The sequence below is a fragment of the Pleurodeles waltl genome, unplaced genomic scaffold (assembly GCF_031143425.1).
Source record: "Pleurodeles waltl isolate 20211129_DDA unplaced genomic scaffold, aPleWal1.hap1.20221129 scaffold_70, whole genome shotgun sequence".
Lineage (NCBI taxonomy): Eukaryota > Metazoa > Chordata > Amphibia > Caudata > Salamandridae > Pleurodeles > Pleurodeles waltl.
The window spans coordinates 402201-409197 of NW_027150391.1; the positions used below are offsets into that span (position 1 = coordinate 402201).

The 6997-nt window shown below is 49.4% G+C and overlaps 3 non-coding genes across 3 annotated transcripts; 2 read left to right on the forward strand and 1 right to left on the reverse strand.

Moving 5' to 3' along the window:
* The first annotated feature begins 694 nt into the window (after positions 1-694).
* On the forward strand, positions 695-765 carry TRNAG-CCC (transfer RNA glycine (anticodon CCC)). Its single transcript has one exon. It is a non-coding gene; the product is annotated as a tRNA-Gly (tRNA).
* Positions 766-4947: 4182 nt separating this feature from the next.
* On the reverse strand, positions 4948-5020 carry TRNAK-UUU (transfer RNA lysine (anticodon UUU)). The gene has a single exon. It is a non-coding gene; the product is annotated as a tRNA-Lys (tRNA).
* Positions 5021-6491: 1471 nt separating this feature from the next.
* Positions 6492-6562, forward strand: TRNAG-CCC (transfer RNA glycine (anticodon CCC)). The gene has a single exon. It is a non-coding gene; the product is annotated as a tRNA-Gly (tRNA).
* Positions 6563-6997: the final 435 nt, after the last annotated feature.

Sequence of the window (6997 nt, forward strand, 5' to 3'; positions counted from 1 at the left end):
GTACCATAAAGTGTACAATTATCGAGGTCCGGTGCAGGCTAGGGGTGCCCCTGAAACTGCCTGGGGGAGGTGTGGGTGCATCAGTCACTTCCTTCGAGAACTCATCTGCAGTCATTGTATCGTTGAATAAGTAACTAGAAGTGGGGTGTATGTGTGTGTTGGTGGGGGGAGGGGCTGTTTGCTTAGTAAGAAGGTAATTTGCGGGGGTGGCAATTGCTAATGTCCTCACTGTAGGTTTGGTAAATTAATGTCTCCAGTGTAGGGAATGCCTTCATTTCTCTGCTACACGAGTTCTCCTGCTTTTGGCAAATCCGGTACCTATACATTCTAGCAGTTGCCAGCGGGTAGAGTGTTGGTCTTAAGCGCTATACACAAGACTGGACATGACATGTTTCGTGGCACCTCTGGTGTAAATGGATACTCTCTATAAAACAATCTGCCACTCGGATCAGCTACCCACCCCCTGCCATCTAACTCTCAACACATGTGAACTGACGCCCGTGGACTGACTTACAACGAGAGCAACTCCAAGTATCTTTTAGCTCATCAGTCCCTGAGGAGGGTGTTTATTTCTAGTTTCTGTGTCAAATCTGAGCAGCATCAGGCTGTGTGAGCAGCAGTGTGAATACAAGACTTCACAGCGCTTTGTTGCAGAGTATGTCTAGGGATGCTCAGCAGCATTCTATGCTCACCTGTGCCAGTGGTGTAGGGGTATCATGCAAGATTCCCATTCTTGCGACCCGGGTTCGATTCCCGGCTGGCGCACTCCCTTTTAACTTTAAAATACTCACATTTTGCTGACTATTTTACCGAAACCCGAGGAGGGTAAGTATGTGAATTTTGGGGAGACCAGTCATTCGCCAGCTAAGAGCGAGATTTTGCAGCAAATTTCTCTCACACAAACATTTTGAGTGAACGGAAAGTAATGACATATCTGGGACTGAGGGCTCTGGACGTCTTCTCTGGTCTGATTAAAACATAACCTTTACCTGTAGGGCAGATATAGAACAATATACTTTATGTGTAGGGCGGTGTTAGACGCTCTTGAATCAGGTCCACTGTTGTGGGGTGACCAGGTGTCCCGGATTTGCCGGGACGGTCCCGGTTTTTCACCAGCTGTCCTGGAAGGTTTCGGCACATTTCACTCATGTCCTGGTTTGCAGCGACGGTGACTGCACCGAGAACGAGGCAGGTTTATTCTGGGCCCGAAGCAGGGCTGCCTAGCAGTTTACCTGAAAGCAGTTTGGTTTTGGGTTTAAAACTTGCAATTAATCTACTCCCAGTGTGTTGTTTGTCTGTTTCTTTGATGATGAGCTCTGTCGTTCTCTGCCCCGCAGACGCTGTAAATTTGTATCCCTCTTTTATTTTTCTTGAAATGTCCCAGGCTTTTAGTTTCCAAAATCTGGTCGCCCATAACTGTTGTAGCTTTCACAACCCCCTGCACGTCCCGAGCAGCACTGAACACAGACAGAATATCACCCGAAAGAGAGAGTCCTTGGCTGTGGGCAGTGGTGGCTGGCTACGGGGCAAAGTGGAGGAACGGGGGCAAAGGGGGAACAAAAGCAAAGCATCGTCCCTACATTGGTTGGGGAGGGGCTCTGCCCGCCTTGTGTCATGGGACACAGGCTATCCTCGTTAATGTCTGCTCCCCGAGGACACAAAGCGCTGAGAGGCGCAGCGCCTTGAGGCCGGTTTCAGTGAGCCAGGCCCTCCAGTCGGATAATTTCTCAGCCAATGATAAGGGCTCAGGACCCTGAATTTAGCAAATGCTTGTCAGAGCTGCGCAGGGACCCCATGTTCGAAAATAGACTGAGGTCAGAATCAATCAGCCTGAGGTATCTCATCACTTCCCCTCCACCCCCTCCCCTAGCACTGAAATCTGCATGTGGGGGCTCCAGAGACGGTGGTTCCATGGTGTAATGGTTAGCACTCTGGACGCGATCCGAGTTCAAATCTCGGTGGGACCTGAGGGTTTTAGTTTCTCAATAAATTCCACTTTACCCTTTTCAGTCATTTAAATTTAACAGCAAATATTAGCACCGCTCTTAACGCGTCATCTTGTCTATGTTTTAATCTCGCTCAAGTTGAACACGGCGTCTTTTTGAAGATGAGGGCTTTATGAGGGGGTGAATAGCGCTTCTGGGCCTCAGGTGTGATTTGAGAGGAATGAGGATCCTTTGGGGTTCAGTCAGGGTTCTGTAATTTCTAATGGTTTCTTCTTCGACACCAAAGCCTCCTGCTGGGCCCTTGACTTGTGGTTAAGATGCAGTAACGCCAGTTCATCCGCTGGAACACCTCCCCTGGGAGGGCCTCACAGGAGCAGTCTAAGCCAAGAGCTGGCATCAGGAGATTACATGTGTTTTATAGTTTTATCTACTTCCTCTGTCTGTTCTTCTTGCACCCCTCTTCTCCTCCTCTCTCCTCGCTCCCTCCATCCTCAGGGCCGACTGGAAACTAAAGCAACTTTGGCAAAAATGTACGAACCCGTCCTGTTCGCTCCCTCCCATCTCTCTAGTACAGCCACCCTCAGCTCTCACCTTCTCTCCGCCCATATGTCCTCTCACCAGGGGCCAACTAGACTCAAACTTTGGGGGGGGGAGGGGTTCTACCACCTCTGGCAGAGGCATCTTCAAAGCCAAGTCAGAATTAGTTGGGGGGCTTCATGTTTTCTTACAAGCTGTGTTCTATGTGTCGACTTTTCATGGATAGGGGCCGGTGGTACAGCTTTAAGCCCCCTGGGCTCTGTCCGCACTCATCAGCACAATTGGAAAATTGCATTTGGCTAAGGTCAAACTATTCCACCTTCAAAAACATTTAAGTCATATTCTGGATGCTTCTCCCAAAGGATGTTTAGGGACATTGATAGAAAATGGCGCAGATCAGGAACATTTCGCAGAACAGCGCAGATATCCTCCTTCACGGGGAAGGATGCGTCGCGTCCAGGCTGTATAGCACATAGAATGCTGAAGCTTCCATCCATGGTATTACCTGGTGACCTGGAGTTCCTGCTTCAAATAAATATCCACAGTTTTAATATGCCTGAGACTGCCTGCGGCCTGAAGTGCCACCCTAGTGTAATAAGACAGCAGCGCTTGTAACACACGAGGTGTAGAAACTGAGCACAAAGAGTGATGATCCATGGGGTCCCCACAGTACAGGCAGAGTGCAGTTACAGCCAGTCAATGTTAGCAGCCGCTAGATCAGGGTAAACAGTCGGGCCCTTATTTATGGGGATTTGGCATAGGCCAGCAACACTCCTTGCAGCGCTGCCCTACGTCAAAGTGAAGGGGCAGGAATGCACCGTATTTATCCAATAAAGTGCATTCTTGTCCCTTCTGTGTGCTGGCACAATTTTGCAGCCTAGTGCTAATGCAGGCACCCTGGCACCATGGTGCGAGAGTGCCTGTGTTGTCTGCAGGATGGTTGAACTGCAGGAAGAGGCACCTTCCTGCACAGAAACAATCCGTACAGGCACTTTCCTCTTTCTATGTGTGCTGCAGAATGAAAGAGGGAAAAAGGAGTAGAAATAATGATATTTCTTCTCGTTATGCCTTTCCTGGGGAGGTGTAGGATTTTGATGCATTCCCAGGTACCAGTAAATCTGGGAATGTATTAAAACCCATGGGAAATGGGTGGGAACAGCCCCCGCAATGCCCATGGAACGCCTCCCTTGAGCAGACTAAGGCAGCACAGCGATTTGTGCTGCGTTGCCTTACTCACGATTTACATGCCTATTCAGAGCCACACTATGGCCCTCATTCCAACACTGGCGGCCACTGCACCCGTCGCACCCCTGCAACTCCGCCGGCTCCATTCGGAGCCGGCTTCCTCGTTGCAGGGGCTTTCCCGCTGGGCCGGCGGGCGGCCTTTTGGCGGTCGCCCGCCGGCCCAGCGGGAAAGCCAGAATGGCCGCCGCGGTCTCCTGACCGCGGAGCGGCCATTCGGCGGTAACCGCATGGCGGGCGGCGGTCAGAATGACCGCCTATGTGTCTTCGTGTGGCTTCATAAATCTGACTCGGAGCTTGCGTCATGCATGTACCACTTTGTGTGGTGCAAACATAGCGCAAGCCTCTCATAAATAATGCAAGGCTCTTATAAATATGCCCCGTTGTGTCTCTGTCACTGTCCCTGTTTACCCTGGAAGCAGTGGCATAAAAAGACAATGAATGCAGATCTAGGCATCATTTGCCTGTAGCTGTACAGTGAGCAGTCATGGCCTTTGCAGCCCCTGACCTCAGAGGTGGCAAATTCAGTGCAAGAAACACAGTGGCAGCTCCTCCGTATGGACATCAGTCGCGGCTCCACTCTCTTTGTTTTCTGTCACTTTTTATTACACTCATAGTGAACAATAATATATTATCCACTATCAGTGTAATAGAAATGGAGTACAATTACCCTAAATGCCTCGTTCTCTCTGCTTCCTAAGTTCTGTGCTCACCGGAAATGGAAAATTGTGGCTCTGTTTCTGTGTTTGTGGAACGCCCCAGGTTTTTGTTTTATAAATCGGGTCATCTTATCGGAGAAGCACTCATTCATTTCCGTCTGGTAGGTTTTTTATGCTTTTATAACTTTGGTTTCCTAATAATTAAATTGAATAACTTAATTGATCCCATAAAATTCTTAATATACTATTCTTAATCAGGTTGTGTGATTTGGTAATTTTGTAAGGTTTTTGAAATGTGTAAATCTGCGGCTATCACAACTTCCCTGGACTTCACCAAGTCATCAGGATTGTCGTTCCGAGTAGCCGATAAGATCCGATGAGACAGTAGGTGGCGCTCCTGAGTCTTTATCAAACAGCTGGCAACAGAGGGTAAACATAAAAAAAGACTGAGGATTTAAGAGCGAAAATCTGACATATTAGTGTTGCTAAGGAGGCAATAGGATATTGTCGTCATAGCAAAGAAAATAAAAAATAGATATAATTGTATTTAAAAATGAAATATGCGCCCGAACAGGGACTTGAACCCTGGACCCTCAGATTAAAAGTCTGATGCTCTACCGACTGAGCTATCCGGGCTTCTGAACATATGTGGTCTCCAAAAGGTAGGGATGCATGGGAGGGTCCAGCACAGTGATTACGGTTTGAATGTGTTTAGGTGTTTACACCTACTGCCGCCTCAACTTCGCAAACTACCTTAGATTTCACCACGGAGGACTTTAAAGAGTTTTTCTTCACTTTCAGTTTCTCAGGTGTCTGACCTCGAGCGCAGCAGTGAAACCAGCGCAGCAGTGTTTACAGCACAGCAGTGAAACCCAGGACACAGCAGCCATCTGCCCCTGGCCCCTGGGTTTGTCTCCTGCCCTCTCAGGGTCAATGTCCTCACTCGTCCATCCTCCCTCCCAGCTCTGGATCTCATTCCTTAATACAACCCCTCCCCCCACCTCTCCTCTTCACAGGTGAGCAGTTTCCGTGGCCCCTCCATTCTGGTACAGGTTGTGCTCTTTCTGTAATAACACAGGTGAGCAGCTACTGATAGTGCAGCAGGTGCAGTGGCACCCATGCCCAGAAGTGTGAGAGTTCCACTTCACCCCAAGTCGTGCCTGATTTTTTCTAGCAGAGGAAGCATTAGGAGGACTCACGGTGCCTTTGCAAGACCTCTGCATAACAAAGGCCCCCGCAGCCCCCGCTGTGCGCGGGTTTTGGAGGGGTGCTAACTCCAAGGCCCCCTCAGCACGTGACGTGGCGTGAGTGAGTTCAAAGCCCCCCTCCATGTTCTGTGCAGGGGGGGCTTCTAGTGTCGTTTCGCCGGGGCTCATTGTACCATAAAGTGCACAATTATCGAGGTTCGGTGCAGGCTAGGGGGGCCCCTTGAACAGCCTGGGGGAGGTGTGGGTGCATCAGTCATTTCCTGAGAGAACTCATCTACAGGCTATCATTATATAAGTAACTGGAAGTGAGGGGTATGTGTGTGTTGGTGGGGAGGGGGTGTTTGCTTAGTAAGAAGGTAATTTGCGGGGGGAAGGAGGGGGGGGGGCGGCAGTTGCTGATGTCCCCTCTGTACATTCGCTAAATTAATCTCTCCAGTGTAGGGAATACCTTCATTTGTCTACTACACGAGTTCTTCTGCTTTTGCCAAACCTGGTACCTATACATTCTAGCAGTTGCCAGCGGGTAGAGTGTTGGTCTTAAGCGCTATACACAAGACTGGACATGAATGTTTCGTGGCACCTCTGGTGTAAATGGATACTTTCTATAAACCAATCTGCCGCTCGGATCAGCTACTCCCGGGTCCCTGGTCACGAGGCACATGTAAGTCAACTCTCCACAGATGTGAACTGACGCCCATGGACTGACCTCCAGGGAGAGCAACTCCAAGTATCTTTTAGCTCATGAGTACTCGAGGTGGGTGTTTATTTCTAGTTTCCGTGTCAAACCTGAGCAGCATCAGGCTGTGTGAAGAGCGCTGTGAATACAAGACTTCCTGCGGTTCGAAGCGCTTTGTTGAAGAGCATCTCCAGGGATGTTCAGCCGCTCTTTTAGCTCTCCTGCGCCAGTGGTGGAGGGGTATCATGCAAGATTCCCATTCTTGCGACCCGGGTTCGATTCCCGGCTGGCGCACTCTCTTTTAACTTTAAAATACTCACACTGGATGACTATTTTACCGAAACCCGAGGAGGGTAGGTATCTGAATTTGGGGGAGACCAGTCATTCGCCAGCTAAGAGCGAGATTTTACAGCAAATTTCTCTCACACAAACTTTTTGAGTGAACGGAAAGTAACGACATATCCGGAACCGAGGGCTCTGGACGTCTTCTCTGGTCTGATTAAAACATAACCTTTACCTGAAGGGCAGACATAGAACAATATACTTTATGTGTAGGGCGGTGTTAGACGCTCTTGAATCAGGTCCACTGTTGTGGGGTGACCAGGTGTCCCGGATTTGCCGGGACGGTCCCGGTTTTTCACCAGGTGTCCTGGAAGGTTTCGGCACATTTCACTCATGTCCTGGTTTGCAGCGACGGTGACTGCACCGAGAACGAGGCAGGTTTATTCT